Genomic DNA, 21,002 nt, shown 5'->3' with positions numbered 1-21,002 from the left:
CCCCGGTTTCCTTAGAGCGTATGAGCTCCCGAGCCGAGTGGATGGTTTATTATTTATGACATTTTGGCACCAGTTGTCCTATATTTTATAAACATGTGTTCAGCCGTGTGGTGTAAAGACCGACACAGAGGTTCTATATTTTGAAGGCACATGTATTCAGCCGTGGGGTGAAAGACCGGCACAGATGGTTACTATTATATTTTGAATCCTCACCAGGTGTTCTTCATATGAAAGATATTTTTTTGTGCAGTTGGAATGGGACTTCTGCACGTTTTATAATATTTAAAATCTTGTGCTCTATTAAAAATGATAAAAATGAAATGTTTACTATAAACTAATGAACTCACCAACCTTTTGGTTGACACTTGAAAGCATGTTTATTCTCAGGTTTGAAAGAAATCTTCCGCTGTGCATTAGCTCATTTTAAGGATATTACTTGGAGTCATTCATGACATATTTCAAAAGACGTTGCATTCGAGTCATTGAAGTTCATTAGAGATTATTAAGTAAATGACGGATTAGGTCATTTATAGTTGGATATTATGAAATGGTATGCATACCTGTCAACTTTCGATGTAATGAAAGTTTGTCTTTTAAAAACGAATGCAATGTTTGTAAAATGTATCATTTAGAGGTCAAGTAATTCGCGATGTAATTAACTATTATGAATCGTTTATAATCAATATGGACTTCGTCCGGATGGATTAGGACGGGGCCTTACATTATTAATCACTACTATACAAATTTTATAGTAAAAATTCAATTTATATATAAAATTATGGTAAAAAAAAAAATTTGGGAGGGCCTTGGCCCACCCCTCCCCCCTATAATCCGCCCTTGATTGGATCTGAGACAAAATAGATTCCGTTATCCTCATTTGAACCAAACCCATACTTAGTTAGTGTAGGAGTTGCCAATAGAGGTGTTGCACGAAGCAACGAAATGCCAAAGATATCATTCATATTCATTTCTTCTTTACTATGAGGAAGCTTCCAATCAAAATGATACACAAATGATGCGACCATTAAACTCACAACCCTATATGCCAAGGGTATTCCAGGACACATCTTTCGACCCGATCCGAATGGTAGAAACTCGAAATCTTGACCCATATACTCAATCTTACTTTCCAAGAACTTCTCTGGATTGAACCTCAACGGGTCTTCCCAATACCTTGAGTCCCGGGCTATGGCCCACGTGTTAACTAAAAGTTGTGTATTTTTTGGGACAATATATTCACCTAGTTTCACTTCAATTTCGATTTTGTGAGGTACAAGTAAAGGAACAACTATATGAAGCCGCATCGTTTCTTTGATTACGGCATGCAAAAACCGCAATTCTAAGATTTTAGCTTCTTGTATTTTCTTATCTTTACCGACTGTTGTGCAAACTTCTTCGCGAACTTTCGAAAATATAGAAGGATTAAGGAATAGTTCAGTCATTGTCCATTCTATTGTATTTGACTCGTCTCAGTCCCGCCTATAAAAAGATCCTACAATTCAATGCAATATATATAGTTAATTGAAGTTTCCCATTAAAATCATCATTTCACATATAATAATATAATAATATTATCTCCATTTTACTATAAATGTCTATCATTAATTTTTCAAAATCTTTCTTTATTAACTTTGACCGTATATATTTTACATGTGCTACATAATATTTTATGAAATTAAATGAATAAATTGAGTTTTAAATGTGTTTTCAGATTATAAATTTTTATAAAGTATTATATAACACAAATAAAAATATTTACGTTAAAACTTAATATAAAAACACTTTGAAAAGTGAATAGCGAGCATTTAACCGGGACACGGTTATACATTTGAGTCAGAGAAAGACTCAAACGATCCGAGATAACCATAAAGGGGGGAAAATACTTAAATGTTTAATTCGTCAAATCAAAATCTTACCATAATTAAGGTCGTGATGTGCTTGAGTTGAAAGTAACCATCATTTTCTTGACTGTAATCTAACAGTGAATCCAACATATCACCAAACCTCGGATTTTTCATATCTCTATGCTTTATTCTCTGGTTTACGAAGCTTAGAATCACCTTACCTAGCCAATCATAAGCCACTTTTGCCTAACCCCGTATGTTCTGTGGGTCCCACGGCTTCAACACGGGAAATACATCGGCTATGTTAAACTTCCCATCGACCTCCAACACCTTCTTCACGGCCGTCTTAAACCCCCAATTTCATCACACTCGTAACTTGTCACGTTTTGGGAATAACAAGTGTTCGACATCATGTTAAGCGCCACCTCAAAAGCCAACTTTCCTATATTCACATATTCCTTTTTGCGCGAGGACTCCTTAAGAAACTCGAGCATATCATCATCTATGTGTTGTCGTAGATCACGAAGGTTGTCAAGTTTTTGTTTGTTAGTGAGGTACATATTGAGTGCTTTTCTAATGGTCCTCCATAAATCATTGGTTGGGATCCATGTTATGGCCGCATCATAGTTGCTTAAAATGGTGACAGCGTCTGGGATAGGACGACCAGAGCATGACATGTCGTTACGTTGGAGGATTTCTCGAGCAGCGTCAGGAGTGGATGCTACCACAGTCGTGATGCTACCTAGTCGGATAGTCATGAGTGGACCGTGTTTCTTGGAGAGGTTGGCTAGGGCCTAGGGACTTGTGTGGTTTTCGACCAATGTCCAGTAAGTTTCCGATGATCTGGAGGCGGATTGGACCAGGTGTAGTGACCCGAACTTTTCCATGTTTATATATATTAAATGAAATTGATATTTACATGATTAAGTGTTTCCAACATGTTAAGCAATCAAACTTATTAAGACTTGATTAATTGGAATAGGTTTCATATAGACAAATGACCACCCAAGTTGACCGGTGATTCACGAACGTTAAAACTTGTAAAAACTATACGATGACATATATATGGTTATATATATAGTTAACATGATTTTATTATAAGTATGTATCTCATTAGGTATTTTAACAATGAGTTATATACATAAAAATGAGACTATTAAATTAAGAAACTCGAAAACGATATATATAACGATTATCGTTATAACGTCTTACTAGGTACATATGAATCATATTAAGATATTGATACACTTGATTAATTATGTTAAATGATAAGTAAATATATCATTAAGTGTATTAACAATGAACTACATATGTAAAAATAAGACTACTAACTTAATGATTTTGAAACGAGACATATATGTAACGATTATCGTTGTAACGACATTTAATGTATATAGATCATATTAAGATATATTCGTACATCATAATATCATGATAATATAATAATTTAAAATCTCATTTGATATTATAAACATTGGGTTAACAACATTTAACAAGATCGTTAACCTAAAGGTTTCAAAACAACATTTACATGTAACGACTAACGATGACTTAACGACTCAGTTAAAATGTATATACATGTGGTGTTTTAATATGTATTCATACACTTTTTAAAGACTTCAAGACACTTATCAAAATACTTCTACTTAACAAAAATGCTTACAATTACATCCTCGTTCAGTTTCATCAACAAATCTACTCGTATGCACCCGTATTCGTACTCGTACAATACACAGCTTTTAGATGTATGTACTATTGGTATATACACTCCAATGATCAGCTCTTAGCAGCCCATGTGAGTCACCTAACACATGTGGGAACCATCATTTGGTAACTAGCATGAAATATCTCATAAAATTACAAAAATATGAGTAATCATTCATGACTTATTTACATGAAAACAAAATTACATATCCTTTATATCTAATCCATACACCAACGACCAAAAACACCTACAAACACTTTCATTCTTCAATTTTCTTCATCTAATTGATCTCTCTCAAGTTCTATCTTCAAGTTCTAAGTGTTCTTCATAAATTCCAAAAGTTCTAGTTTCATAAAATCAAGAATACTTCCAAGATTGCAAGTTTACTTCCAAGTTTTCTAATCCATTCCAAGTAATCATCCAAGATCAAGAAACCTTTGTTACTTACAGTAGGTTATCTTTCTAATACAAGGTAATAATCATATTCAAACTTTAAGTCAATTTCAATAACTATAACAATCTTATTTCTAGTGGAAATCTTACTTGAAATTGTTTTCGTGTCATGATTCTGCTTCAAGAACTTTCAAGCCATCCAAGGATCCTTTGAAGCTAGATCCATTTTTCTCATTTCCAATAGGTTTATCCAAGGAACTTGAGGTAGTAATGATGTTCATAACATCATTCGATTCATACATAAAAAGCTGTCTTATTCAACGTTATAAACTTGTAATCACTAGAACATAGTTTAGTTAATTCTAAACTTGTTATAAACTTCTATATCTATATGATATGCTAACTTAATGATTTAAAACCCGGAAACATGATAAACACCATAAAACTGGATATACGCCGTCGTAGTAAAACCGGGGGCTGTTTTGGTTGGGATAATTAAAAGCTAAGAAGAACTTTGATTTAAAATCTATACTTTTGGAAAAATGATTTTTCTTAAGAGCATGAAACTATATCCAAAAATCATGGTTAAACTCAAAGTGAAAGTATGTTTTTCAAAATGGTCATCAAGATGTCGTTCTTTCGACGGAAATGACTACCTCTTTCAAAAACGAATTGTAACTTGTATTTCTGACTATAAACTTATACTTTTTCTATTTATATTCATAAAGTTAAGTTCAATACAAAACCGTGGCCACTGGAATCACTCAAAACGGATTAGAAACGAAGAAATGGCGAGTAAAACAAGATTGATAAAAACTACTCATTTTACCTACGTGAAAGTTAGTAATAAATCTATTCCAACCATAACCTAAATAACTTATATTGTATATTATGTAATCTTGAGATACCATAGATACGTATACAATGTTTCGACCTATCATGTCGACCCATCTATATATATATATATATATATTGCGGAACAACCATAGACACTCTATATGTGAATGTTGGAGTTAGCTATACAGGGTTGAGGTTGATTCCAAAATATATATATAGTTTGAGTTGTGATCAATACTGAGATACGTATACACTAGGTCGTGGATTGATTCAAGATAATATTTATCGATTTATTTCTGTACATCTAACTGTGGACAACTAGTTGTAGGTTACTAACGAGGACAACTGACTTAATAAACTTAAAACATCAAAATGTATTAAAAGTATTGTAAATATATTTTGAACATACTTTGATATATATGTATATATTGTTATAGGTTCGTGAATCAACCAGTGGCCAAGTCTTACTTCCCGACGAAGTAAAAAATCTGTGAAACTGAGTTATAGTCCCACTTTTAAAATCTAATATTTTTGGGATGAGAATACATGCAGGTTTTATAAATGATTTACAAAATAGACACAAGTACGTGAAACTACATTCTATGGTTGAATTATCGAAATCGAATATGCCCCTTTTTATTAAGTCTGGTAATCTAAGAATTAGGGAACAGACACCCTAATTGATGCGAATCCTAAAGATAGATCTATTAGGCCTAACAAACCCCATCCAAAGTACCGGATGCTTTAGTACTTCAAAATTTATATCATATCCGAAGGGTGTCCCGGAATGATGGGGATATTCTTAAATATGCATCTTGTTAATATCGGTTACCAGGTATTCACCATATGAATGATTTTTATTCTATGTATGGGATGTGTATTGAAATATGAAATCTTGTGGTCTATTGTTACGATTTGATATATATAGGTTAAACCTATAACTCACCAACATTTTTGTTGACATTTAAAGAATGTTTATTCTCAGGTGAATACTAAGAGCTTCCGCTGTTGCATACTAAAATAAGGACAAGATTTGGAGTCCATGTTTGTATGATATTGTGTAAAAACTGCATTCAAGAAACTGATTTCGATGTAACATATTTGTATTGTAAACCATTATGTAATGGTAGTGTGTAAACAGGATATTTTAGATTATCATTATTTGATAATCTACGTAAAGCTTTTTAAACCTTTATTTATGAAATAAAGGTTATGGTTTGTTTTAAAAATGAATGCAGTCTTTGAAAAAATGTCTCATATACAGGTCAAAACCTCGCAACGAAATCAATTAATATGGAACGTTTTTAATCAATAAGAACGGGACATTTCAGTTGGTATCCTAGCGTTGGTCTTAGAGAACCAGAATTTTGCATTAATGTGTCTTATCAAGTTTGTTAGGATGCATTAGTGAGTCTGGACTTCGACCGTGTTTACTTGAAAAATGATTGCTTAACAAATTTTGTTGGAAACTATATATTTTTAACATGTGAATATTATGTGATATATTAATCTCTTAACGTGTTTGATATTATGTGATAGATGTCTACCTCTAGAACAAGTCCCATTGACTCACCTAATAATAATGAAGAGTCAAATGTAAATTGGAATGATTTGTGGACTGATTCACAAGTTCCCAAAGAGGAACCAGAAGAAGAGTCGGAACCGAAAGAAGAATCGGAACCGGAAGAAGAATCAGAACCGGAGGAGGGGGAACCGGAAGAAGATATAGAACCGGTGGGGGAAATAATAAAACGGTTAAGTAAAATAAAATCCTCAACCAACCGACCAAGGTTAATTATGGTCAACGGTGTTTCCGCCAAGGAAGAAAAATATTGGGAGGATTACCAATTCTCCGATGAATCGGATCCTGACGAGGATTCCGATGATGTTATAGAAATTACCCCAACTGAATTTAAAAAGGCAAAAGAGAACAATAAGGGAAAGGGCATAAAAATAGAGAAATCTGATTCCAACCCCGATGAACTTTATATGTATCGTCAACACCCGTATTTCTTAAGTTGTAACAATAACCCGGGAACCTCTAAACCACCAGGTTTTTCTAGACCAATGTGGAAAACGTCGGCTCGTATTAGGGGAACATCATATATCCCTAAAAACTTAGCAAAAAGAACCAAGTTCTAAAAAGAAGAAACGAGTGAGTCGGAATAAGATAGTTGTATTTGTGCGGTGTAATATATGTAATATAGTGTGCTTATGCTTTACAATATATGTAAAAATTGCTTGTATTAATAAGTATCTTTTATGAATCTAACTCTTGTTTATTTTACAGTATAAAAACACAAAATGGATAGACAACCCAATATTTTAGAAGACTTACCCGGAGACATGATTGATGAAATCTTGTCTAGAGTCGGTCAGAATTCCTCGGCACAACTATTTATGGCAAAATCAGTTTGTAAGACATTCGAAGAACGTTCCAAGAATGCCTTGGTTTATGAAAGGCTTTCGTTTGAAAGATGGGGGATATCACATTGGGAAACCTATAAGTTACGATGTGTTTACTTTGACGCATATATTGTGGGGAACTCAAATGCTATTTTACGCAACGGGTTAAGAAATTATTTTGACTCAATGTATCCGAATATAGGACTTCATGATTTAGAAAAAGCGGCTAACATGCAACATAAAGAAGCATGTTATGCTTACGGGTTAGTAATGTTCGCTTCTCACCAAAGTGAGAAAAAGAACATCGGGCTACAACTATTAAACAAAACGTTCCCACAAGTGACGGAGTCGGTAATTGGGGTAAGAAATGAGGTTTTTAAGTTATTACGAGACTGTTGGTCATTACGTAACCTTCGTCCTTTTGACGACGTTACAACACGTTGTCATACTATCGGTCACAACGGTTACGTTCCACAAGACTAAGGATGGGAAGTGGTATTAGTAAAACCAGAATGCATGACTTGTTTCTGGACGTATGAATTACGTGTCTTTGTTGCCTTTGCTGAACGCCTTATTTATTAACTAGAATTATCTTTGCAACTACTTTGTATCAAAGTTTTATGTGCTATATTTCATGCTATATGTAAAATAGCGGTATTGTAAGTTTGCAAGTTATTGTATAAAGGTTTGAATATGATATATATTTTTTTGTGATTAGTTTTTCATATAGAATTGTAGTAGTTGAAATGGTATGTTAGCTACGAAGTATGAACTTAACGGGTAGGTACTACCCGAATTAAAGAGTATAAAACGCTAATATGAAAAAAGAGCTTTTATAAATAAGTTCATATTACGCTACGAAATACTATTGACTACTCTTGATATTCTATATGATTAACTCGTTTCATTTGACTATTTTGAAGGAAATGGCACCGACTAATCGACACACCTTGAATATGAGTGAAGAGGAATTTCGTGCCTTTCTTGCTTCAAACATAGCCGTAGTACAGGTCGCGCTACATACCAACAATAACATTGGATCTAGCAGTACAGGAAATCGTGTAGGATGCACCTACAAAGAATTCACTGCCTGCAAACCTTTGGAATTTGAAGGAACTGAAGGATCGATCGGATTGAAACGGTGGACCGAGAAGGTCGAATCGGTGTTTGCCATAAGTAAGTGTACTGAAGAGGACAAAGTGAAGTATGCTACACATACCTTCACAGGTTCTGCGTTAACATGGTGGAATACCTATCTAGAGCAAGTGGGACAAGATGATGCTTACGCACTACCGTGGTCAGCATTCAAGCACTTGATGAACGAGAAGTACCGTCCTAGAACCGAGGTCAATAAGCTCAAGAAAGAACTTAGAGGGTTACGAACCCAAGGATTTGATATTACCACGTACGAAAGACGATTCACAGAATTATGCCTATTGTGTCCAGGAGCGTTCGAAGATGAGGAAGAGAAGATCGACGCGTTTGTGAAAGGATTAACGGAAAGAATCCAAGAAGATATAAGTTCACACGAGCCCGCCTCCATACAACAGGCATGTAGAATGGCTCACAAACTAGTGAACCAGATTGAAGAAAGAATTAAAGAACAGACTGCTGAAGAGGCCAATGTGAAGCAAGTCAAAAGAAAGTGGGAGGAAAACGGTGATAAGAATCACCAATACAACAACAACAGCAATTACAACAATAATCGCAACAACTATCCTAACAATCGCAACATCAATCGCAACTACAACAAACGGCCCAACAACAACAACAACAACAACAACAACAACTACAACAATCATCTTAACAACAATAATAACCGCAACAACAACAACAATCAGAAGCAGCTATGCCAAAGGTGTGAAAAGTATCACTCGGGGTTCTGCACCAAATTTTGCAACAAGTGTAAAAGAAATGGTCATAGCGCGGCGAAGTGTGAGGTCTACGGACCAGGGGTTAACAGAATGAAAGGAACAAATGGTGTCGAAACAAGTAATTGCGGAGCAAGTAGTGTCGGAGCAAGTTATACTAATGTAGTTTGTTATAAATGTGGAAAACGGGGCCACATTATTAGAAATTTCCCGAACCAGGAGAACACGAATGGACAAGGCCGCGGAAGAGTTTTCAATATTAATGTGGCAGAGGCACAGGAAGACCCGGAGCTTGTTACGGGTACGTTTCTTATTGACAATAAATCTGCTTACGTTTTATTTGATTCGGGTGCGGATAGAAGCTATATGAGTAGAGATTTTTGTGCTAAATTAAGTTGTCCATTGACGCCTTTAGATAGTTAATTTTTACTCGAATTAGCAAATGGTAAATTAATTTCAGCAGATAATATATGTCGGAATCGAGAAATTAAACTGGTTAGCGAAACATTTAAGATTGACTTGATACTCGTAGAGTTAGGGAGTTTTGATGTGATAATCGGTATGGACTGGTTGAAAGAAGTGAAAGCAGAGATCGTTTGTTACAAAAATGCAATTCGCATTATACGAGAAAAAGGAAAACCCTTAATGGTGTACGGAGAAAAGGGCAACACGAAGCTACATCTTATTAGTAATTTGAAGGCACAAAAACTAATAAGAAAAGGTTGCTATGCTGTTCTAGCACACGTCGAGAAAGTACAAACTGAAGAAAAGAGCATCAATGATGTTCCCGTCGCAAAATAATTTCCCGATGTATTTCCGAAAGAATTACCGGGATTACCCCCACATCGATCCGTTGAATTTCAAATAGATCTTGTACCAGGAGCTGCACCAATAGCTCGTGCTCCTTACAGACTCGCACCCAGCGAGATGAAAGAACTGCAAAGCCAATTACAAGAACTTTTAGAGAGTGGTTTCATTCGACCAAGCACATCACCGTGGGGAGCTCCTGTTTTGTATGTCAAGAAGAAAGATGGTACATTCAGGTTGTGTATCGACTACCGAGAGTTGAACAAACTTACCATCAAGAACCGCTACCCACTACCGAGAATCGACAACTTATTTGATCAACTACAAGGCTCGTCTGTTTATTCAAAGATTGACTTACATTCCGAGTATCATCAAATGCGGGTGAAAGAAGATGATATTCCAAAGACTGCTTTCAGAACACGTTACGGTCATTACGAGTTTATGGTCATGCCATTTGGTTTAACTAATGCACCAGCTGTGTTCATGGACCTTATGAACCGAGTGTGTGGACCATACCTTGACAAGTTTGTCATTGTTTTCATTGATGACATACTTATTTACTCAAAGAATGACCAAGAACACGGTGAACATTTGAGAAAGGTGTTAGAAGTATTGAGGAAGGAAGAATTGTACGCTAAATTTTCAAAGTGTGCATTTTGGTTGGAAGAAGTTCAATTTCTCGGTCACATAGTGAACAAAGAAGGTATTAAGGTGGATCCGGCAAAGATAGAAACTGTTGAAAAGTGGAAAACCCCGAAAACTCTGAAACACATACGCCAGTTTTTAGGACTAGCTGGTTACTACAGAAGGTTCATCCAAGACTTTTCCAGAATAGCAAAACCCTTGACTGCATTAACACATAAAGGGAAAAAATTTGAATGGAAGGATGAACAAGAGAAAGCATTTCAGTTATTGAAGAAAAAGCTAACTACGGCACCTATATTGTCATTGCCTGAAGGGAATGATGATTTTGTGATTTATTGTGACGCATCAAAGCAAGGTCTCGGTTGTGTATTAATGCAACGAACGAAGGTGATTGCTTATGCATCTAGACAATTGAAGATTCACGAACAAAATTATACAACACATGATTTGGAATTAGGCGCGGTTTTTTTTGCATTAAAGACTTGGAGGCACTACTTATATGGTGTCAAAAGTATTATATATACTGACCACAAAAGTCTTCAACACATATTTAATCAGAAACAACTGAATATGAGGCAGCGTAGGTGGATTGAATTGTTGAATGATTACGACTTTGAGATTCGTTACCACCCGGGGAAGACAAATGTGGTAGCCGACGCCTTGAGCAGGAAGGACAGAGAACCCATTCTAGTAAAATCTATGAATATAATGATTCACAATAACCTTACTACTCAAATAAAAGAGGCGCAACAAGGAGTTTTAAAAGAGGGAAATTTAAAGGATGAAATACCCAAAGGATCGGAGAAGCATCTTAATATTCGGGAAGACAGAACCCGGTATAGGGCTGAAAGGATTTAGGTACCAAAATTTGGAGATATGAGAGAAATGGTACTTAGAGAAGCTCATAAAACCAGATAATCAATACATCCTGGAACGGGGAAGATGTACAAGGATCTCAAGAAATGTTTTTGGTGGCCGGGTATGAAAGCCGATGTTGCTAAATACGTAGGAGAATGTTTGACGTGTTCTAAGGTCAAAGCTGAGCATCAGAAACCATCAGGTCTACTTCAACAACCTGAAATCCCGGAATGGAAATGGGAAAACATTACCATGGATTTCATCACTAAATTGCCAAGGACTGCAAGTGGTTTTGATACTATTTGGGTAATAGTTGATCATCTTACCAAATCAGCACACTTCCTGCCAATAAGAGAAGATGACAAGATGGATAAGTTAGCACGACTGTATTTGAAGGAAGTCGTCTCCAGACATGGAATACCAATCTCTATTATCTCTGATAGGGATGGCAGATTTATTTCAAGATTCTGGCACACATTACAGCAAGCATTAGGAACTCGTCTAGACATGAGTACTACCTATCATCCACAAACTGATGGGCAGAGCGAAAGGACGATACAAACTCTTGAAGACATGCTACGAGCATGTGTTATTGATTTCGAAAACAGTTGGGATCGACACCTACCATTAGCAGAATTTTCCTACAACAACAGTTATCATTCTAGAATTGAGATGGCGCCGTTTGAAGCACTTTATGGTAGAAAGTGCAGGTCTCCGATTTGTTGGAGTGAAGTGGGGGGATAGACAGATTACGGGTCCGGAGATAATACAAGAAACTACTGAGAAGATCATCCAAATTCAACAACTATTGAAAACCGCCCAAAGTCGACAACAGAGCTACGCCGACATTAAAAGAAAAGATATAGAATTTGAAATTGGAGAGATGGTCATGCTTAAGGTTGCACCTTGGAAAGGTGTTGTTCGATTTGGTAAACGAGGGAAATTAAATCCAAGGTATATTGGACCATTCAAGATTATTGATCGTGTCAGACCAGTAGCTTACCGACTTGAGTTACCTCAACAACTCGCGGCTGTACATAACATTTTTCACGTCTCAAATTTGAGAAAATGTTTTGCTAACGAAGATCTCACTATTCCGTTGGACGAAATCCAAATCAATGAAAAACTTCAATTCATTGAAAAACCCATCGAAATAATGGATCGTGAGGTTAAGAGACTTAAACAAAACAAGATACCGATTGTTAAGGTTCGATGGAATGCTCGTAGAGGACCCGAGTTCACCTGGGAGCGTGAAGATCAGATGAAGAACAAATACCCGCATCTATTTCTATAAGATTCGTCAACACTTTCAACAGCTTAAAATTTCGGGACGAAATTTATTTAACGGGTAGGTACTGTAGTGACCCGAACTTTTCCATGTTTATATATATTAAATGAAATTGATATTTACATGATTAAGTGTTTCCAACATGTTAAGCAATCAAACTTATTAAGACTTGATTAATTGGAATAGGTTTCATATAGACAAATGACCACCCAAGTTGACCGGTGATTCACGAACGTTAAAACTTGTAAAAACTATACGATGACATATATATGGTTATATATATAGTTAACATGATTTTATTATAAGTATGTATCTCATTAGGTATTTTAACAATGAGTTATATACATAAAAATGAGACTATTAAATTAAGAAACTCGAAAACGATATATATAACGATTATCGTTATAACGTCTTACTAGGTACATATGAATCATATTAAGATATTGATACACTTGATTAATTATGTTAAATGATAAGTAAATATATCATTCAGTGTATTAACAATGAACTACATATGTAAAAATAAGACTACTAACTTAATGATTTTGAAGCGAGACATATATGTAACGATTATCGTTGTAACGACATTTAATGTATATAGATCATATTAAGAGATATTCGTACATCATAATATCATGATAATATAATAATTTAAAATCTCATTTGATATTATAAACATTGGTTTAACAACATTTAACAAGATCGTTAACCTAAAGGTTTCAAAACAACATTTACATGTAACGACTAACGATGACTTAACGACTCAGTTAAAATGTATATACATGTAGTGTTTTAATATGTATTCATACACTTTTGAAAGACTTCAACACACTTATCAAAATACTTCTACTTAACAAAAATTCTTACAATTACATCCTCGTTCAGTTTCATCAACAAATCTACTCGTATGCACCCGAATTCGTACTCGTACAATACACAGCTTTTAGATGTATATACTATTGGTATATACACTCCAATGATCAGCTATTAGCAGCCCATTTGAGTCACCTAACACATGTGGGAACCATCATTTGGCAACTAGCATGAAATATCTCATAAAATTACAAAAATGTGAGTAATCATTCATGACTTATTTACATGAAAACAAAATTACATATCCTTTATATCTAATCCATACACCAACGACCAAAAACACCTACAAACACTTTCATTCTTCAATTTTCTTCATCTAATTGATCTCTCTCAAGTTCTATCTTCAAGTTCAAAGTGTTCTTCATAAATTCCAAAAGTTCTAGTTTCATAAAATCAAGAATACTTCCAAGATTGCAAGATTACTTCCAAGTTTTCTAAATCCATTCCAAGTAATCATCCAAGATCAAGAAACCTTTGTTACTTACAGTAGGTTATCTTTCTAATACAAGGTAATAATCATATTCAAATTTTAAGTCAATTTCTATAACTATAACAATCTTATTTCGAGTGAAAATCTTACTTGAAATTGTTTTCGTGTCATGATTCTGCTTCAAGAACTTTCAAGCCATCCAAGGATCCTTTGAAGCTAGATCCATTTTTTTCATTTCCAGTAGGTTTATCCAAGGAACTTGAGGTAGTAATGATGTTCATAACATCATTCGATTCATACATAAAAAGCTGTCTTATTCAACGTTATAAACTTGTAATCACTAGAACATAGTTTAGTTAATTCTAAACTTGTTCGCAAATAAAGTTAATCCTTCTAACTAGACTTTTAAAATCAACTAAACACATCTTCTATATCTATATTATATGTTAACTTAATGATTTAAAACCCGGAAACATGATAAACACCATAAAACTGGATATACGCCGTCGTAGTAAAACCGGTGGCTGTTTTGGTTGGGATAATTAAAAGCTAAGAAGAACTTTGATTTAAAAGCTATACTTCTGGAAAAATGATTTTTCTTAAGAACATGAAACTATATCCAAAAATCATGGTTAAACTCAAAGTGAAAGTATGTTTTTCAAAATGGTCATCAAGATGTCGTTCTTTCGACGGAAATGACTACCTCTTTAAAAAACGACTTGTAACTTGTATTTCTGACTATAAACTTATACCTTTTCTATTTAGATTCATAAAGTTAAGTTCATTACAAAACCGTGGCCACTGAAATCACTTAAAACAGATTAGAAACGAAGAAATGGCGAGTAAAACAAGATTGATAAAAACTACTCATTTTACCTACGTGAAAGTTAGTAATAAATCTATTCCAACCATAACCTAATCAACTTATATTGTATATTATGTAATCTTGAGATACCATAGACACGTATACAATGTTTCGACCTATCATGTCGACCCATCTATATATATATTGCGGAACAACCATAGACACTTTATATGTGAATGTTGGAGTTAGCTATACAGGGTTGAGGTTGATTCCAAAATATATATATAGTTTGAGTTGTGATCAATACAGAGATACGTATACACTGGGTCGTGGATTGATTCAAGATAATATTTATCGATTTATTTCTGTACATCTAACTGTGGACAACTAGTTGTAGGTTACTAACGAGGACAGCTGACTTAATAAACTTAAAACATCAAAATGTATTAAAAGTGTTGTAAATATATTTTGAACATATACTTTGATATATATGTATATATTGTTATAGGTTCGTGAATCAACCAGTGGCCAAGTCTTACTTCCCGACGAAGTAAAAAATCTGTGAAAGTGAGTTATAGTCCCACTTTTAAAATCTAATATTTTTGGGATGAGAATACATGCAGGTTTTATAAATGATTTATAAAATAGACACAAGTACGTGAAACTACATTCTATGGTTGAATTATCGAAATCGAATATGCCCCTTTTTATTAAGTCTGGTAATCTAAGAATTAGGGAACAGACACCCTAATTGACGCGAATCCTAAAGATAGATCTATTGGGCCTAACAAACCCCATCCAAAGTACCGGATGCTTTAGTACTTTGAAATTTATATCATATCCGAAGGGTGTCCCGGAATGATGGGGATATTTCTTAAATATGCAACTTGTTAATGTCGGTTACCAGGTGTTGACCATATGAATGATTTTTATCTCTATGTATGGGATGTGTATTGAAATATGAAATCGTGTGGTCTATTGTTACGATTTGATATATATAGGTTAAACCTATAACTCACCAACATTTTTGTTGACGTTTAAAGCATGTTTATTCTCAGGTGAATACTAAGAGCTTCCGCTGTTGCATACTAAAATAAGGACAAGATTTGGAGTCCATGTTTGTATGATATTGTGTAAAAACTACATTCAAGAAACTGATTTCGATGTAACATATTTGTATTGTAAACCATTATGTAATGGTCGTGTGTAAACAGGATATTTTAGATTATCATTATTTGATAATCTACGTAAAGCTTTTTAAACCTTTATTTATGAAATAAAGGTTATGGTTTGTTTTAAAAATGAATGCAGTCTTTGAAAAAACGTCTCATATAGAGGTCAAAACCTCGCAACGAAATCAATTAATATGGAACGTTTTTAATCAATAAGAATGGGATATTTCACCAGGTGGCATTCGTCTTAGACGGTAAAGGTCGAGACCATGGAGGAAGAAAATGATGCAAATAATGGAGGTGAAAATTAGAAATATAAGCTCCATTGTTAATTAGTTGTTGTCACGTAGGTGATAGATAACATCTATATGTGAAATGATTATCTATTTATAGAAGATGCATGGTAATGAGATTAAAATTGTTACTACGTCATTAATTGTCCTTTGTTAAATTACTTTCTTTTATCTATATTACATCGTACATACATAAAAAAGGTAATATATATATATATATATATATATATATATATATATATATATATATATATATATATATATATATATATATATATATATATATATATATATATATATATATATATATACATGTACAAAAGCCTACAGACATCATTATCTACATAAATCTCATACTTAAATCAGACACGTGTCAACACCAGATTCATCCTCAATAATCCTAATTTTCTCATATTTTTGAATTAAAAAATTCGCTAATTACCTACATCTGACGCGTGTCATGGAAACATTCAAATTTTGGTTTTAAGGTTAATTACACCCTTTTCATTCTCCTCATCCAATTGAATAGCAATTCACCTCCGATTGATTAATCCCCATTTTTCTCTCTCTCTCTACAAACCGTCGCTCTAGATTCACCCTAAATCAGGGTTACCTTCGATTGCATACACCATCGATCATATCCCATACAAAAAGATCAATAACATCTTCCTGGTGAAATGTATTTCCGATTCAATTTTGGTTACAATATTAATAAATTCATGATGAATCCAACCTCAGATGCACCGATTATGGTTTACAACCCATATAATCAGGGTTTGTTGAATACAACCTCAAAGACATCGCTTTTTTGGTTGCAATCGCAAGAATTTCATGATGAATACAACCTTAGAGGTACCGTTATGGCTGACAAACTATATATTCAGGGTTTGTTGAATACAACCCCAGTTTATTATTTTTTGTGTTTTTGTGTGGTTTGATTGATTCATTTGTATAAACTCTAGGGTATTTTTGAATTGGTTGATGTTTGATTGTATTTGTAACCTATTGTTTATGTATTCATAAATTGATTTGGTGAAATGATGAGTTTTGAGTTTATGGCATAGGTTTGATTCATATACTCTATCTCTTCATGTTAATGCCTTAATTATATAATTTTAGTTGATGTATATTGTTGTACGCACATCTTGATCAACTACTGACTTTTTATGTTCTATGTCAGAGACCAATGACTACTGAATTCATGCTATTGAACCAGCCTCTTTTACTCAAGTATTTCAATTATCACATCAAGTATTTTTGGTAGTAGAACAGCAACGTTGAAGTTTATAAACGTGATGACGATGATAAACAAGAAAAGTAAAACTGAATCCATTTTGTATTTTGACATGGTTTGTTACACTTGCTCACAATTCACACAGATTCTTGAACATGTATTAAAATACTAATTATTTGGTTGTGGTAATGGTTTGTTCTTGAGAGAAACTAGGTGTGAATCAAAGTGTTTGTATGTGTGAGAAATGGTCTTAGTGTATTCAAACTGGAGATGGGATCAAATTCTTACATTTTGGTTTAGACTACGAATCCCAGTTATATTTTTGTTTCTAACAATGATAGAAATGTTGGGTAAAAAGGTTGTACGCGTTACAAATGAGCCGTGGGTAAGTTTCAGCATGCTAGATTATTATATTTATCCTATTTGATTAGACAAATGCCAACTCGACCAGTTGTACAAAAGTTGAATCTAACTTGTAACTTTTAGTTTATTTATAATCTTAATTTGGTGAGATGTTTTCACTTATGGTTTGTTAAATATGATATGATGCTATGTTATATCGTTTAGTACAACTAACTTATTTATAGAAATTTCCAGCACGTGGTTAAATATAACAAATGGTAGACACTTTTCTTTGCAACTATCACCAACGTCACAATTGATTGTCGAGGTAATAGCTACTCTTATCTTTATTTATTGAGAATAGGCTTGAAAATTGACTTTTGATGTGCGTTTTGTTACAGATATACGATTTACCTTACGAAAAAGCAAATTTTATTCTTTGGAATAATCGTATTGTGATTGAGAAGACTGTTGAGGAATTGCTTGAGTTTGATGGGTAGACGGGCTCTGACTGATAAATAAAATTAAGACGGGCAGGTCGCGGATATAAGGGATCTGTGCTCGTCATCTTCAGGTTGATGTATGTCGTTAATCGAGTAAGCGGTGACTGGATGTTGGCCCCTATGCCTTTGGGAAGGTATGACTTCTTATCAATAGTAACATTTTCAATATGATATAAGGATTATAATCCCTCCCTTTAAAGTATTATTATTCTCTGCAAATCAACGACATACATCAACTGAATGTTGTAGGTAGCTAATAATGACCTACTCTTCGCAGCTGTATATCTGCTTGCAGAAGCTTCTTTGGATAAAACATGAGTTGGATTCATGTAATTCATTAGTTATCATAAGTACTATCAGCTAGATAAAATGTTTGTTTGTGAAACCCAACCCATCCCATTTAGACCTTTGATGGAAGTAGTGTCATTTCCTAACCTGCGTTACTCGCCCATCTTGCTACCTTCACGTCTCTGAGTGTATCTTGAACGGAAAGCTTGAAGTTCCTGCTTTGTTTGTTCTTAAGTGCTTAGCACAATACAACTTTTTACCGATTTCTTTTTAATAAACGTTCAACGCACCAAGAGTTGATCGTATTACTCTGACCCGTAAATAGTCAAATCATGCTTTGTTTGTCCTTCATTTCTTTTTTCATTGCCATGAATACTCATATTTCTTTGATAAATGATTAATATTTTTTTATTTTATTAATTCGTTCCTTTTTGGTTTTCAGAAAGTTAAACTATGATGGACATGGAGAAGTATCTCGGAATTTACAGTCATCTTGTGTTTCAGATATCAGAAATGGTGACACAGAGATACATGCACAATGCCTGAAGTAAAAAAATACATGGGAGGTAAATAAGTTATAATCCCTCCCGTTGAACATGTCAAATGGGTCGATTTTGTATGATTAAGAGGTTAGTTCAGGATATAACATTTTATGTTTCCATGTATGATTAAGAGTCCCCGTGCATGTATGATTGGTACACAGATGTTCTTTGATGAGAACTATAACATTTTTAATTCTTATGATTTATATACTTTTGATACTGTAATTATCATTCTGTAACATGATATAACCTTTGACAATTTAGATTTATTTAACTGAGGAGTACCCGTGCAACGCACGGGCTCTTAAATCTAGTGTAGTATACATCATAAACCTATTACCGTAATTCATTGTAGTTTTTATCATACTCATCCGAAAACGGCTGTGGAGCGCTTTTGACCAAAATCACCAAATTTGTAGCCCGCCTCCAATAATTCATATATATATATATATATATATATATATATATATATATATATATATATATATATATATATATATATATATATATATATATATATATATATATATATATATATATATATATTGAAATGTCCCGTTCATATTGATTATAAACGTTCCATATTAATTGATTTCGTTGCGAGGTTTTGACCTCTATATGAGACATTTTTCAAATGTTGCATTCGATTTTAAAACAAACCATAACATTTAAAATATTACGACGATTATCAAATAATGATAATCTAAAATATAGCATTTTCACACGAACATTACATAATGGTTTACAATAATATTACACATCAATATATGCCTTCGAATGCAGTTTTTAAACAATATTATACAAGCATGGACTCCAAATCTTGTCCTTAATTTAGTATGCAGCAGCGGAAGCTCTTAACAATTACCTGAGAATAAACATGTTTAAAACGTCAACAAAAAATGTTGGTGAGTTATAGGTTTAACCTATATATTATCAAATTGTAATAATAGACCACAAGATTTCATTTCTCATAAATACACATCTCACATCAGGCATTTCGCAAACTGCATAGAGATAAAAATCATTCATATGGTGAACACCTGGTAACCGACCTTAACAAGATGCATATAGAATATCCCCTATCATTCAGGGACTCCTTTCGGACATGATAAATTCGAAGTACTAAAGCATCCGGTACTTTGGATGGGGTTTGTTGAGCCCAATAGATCTATCTTTAGGATTCGCGTCAATTAGGGTGTCTGTTCCCTAATTCTTAGATTACCAGACTAAAAAGGGGCATATTCGTTTTAATAATTCAACCATAGAATTTAGTTTCACGTACTTGTGTCTATTTTGTAAAACATTTATAAAACTGCATGTATTCTCATCCCAAAAATATTAAATTTAAAAAGTGGGACTATAACTCACTTTCACAGATTTTTCCTTCATCGGAAATAATACTTGGCCACTGGTCAATTCACGAACCTATAACAAATATGTACATAATTATCAAAGTATGATTGAAATATATTCACAACATTTTTTATTACATTTTTATGATTTAAGTTTGTTAAGTTAGCAGTCCTTGTTAGTAACCTACAACTAGTTGTCCATAGTTAGATTGTACAGAAATAAATCAATATATATTATCTCGAATCAATCCACGACCCAGTGTATACAAACCTCAGGCTAGATCACAACTCAAAGTATATATATTTTTGGAATCAACCTCAACCCTATATAGCAAACTCGAGCACTACAGCATATATATAGTGTCTATGGTTGTTCCAAATAATATATATAGATGGGTCGATATTGTAGTGACCCGAACTTTTCCATGTTTATATATATTAATTGAGATTGATATTTACATGATTAAATGTTTCCAACATGTTAAGCAATCAAACTTGTTAAGACTTGATTAAT

The 21,002-nt window shown here is 33.8% G+C and overlaps 1 pseudogene; it reads right to left on the bottom strand.

The window, feature by feature from the left end:
- Positions 1–824: 824 nt before the first annotated feature.
- Positions 825–16,859, bottom strand: LOC139841532 (geraniol 8-hydroxylase-like; annotated as a pseudogene).
- Positions 16,860–21,002: the final 4,143 nt, after the last annotated feature.

The sequence above is a fragment of the Rutidosis leptorrhynchoides genome, chromosome 4 (assembly GCF_046630445.1).
Source record: "Rutidosis leptorrhynchoides isolate AG116_Rl617_1_P2 chromosome 4, CSIRO_AGI_Rlap_v1, whole genome shotgun sequence".
Lineage (NCBI taxonomy): Eukaryota > Viridiplantae > Streptophyta > Magnoliopsida > Asterales > Asteraceae > Rutidosis > Rutidosis leptorrhynchoides.
Note: the sequence above shows the minus strand (reverse complement) of the source record. Positions and strands in the feature narration are given on the sequence as shown.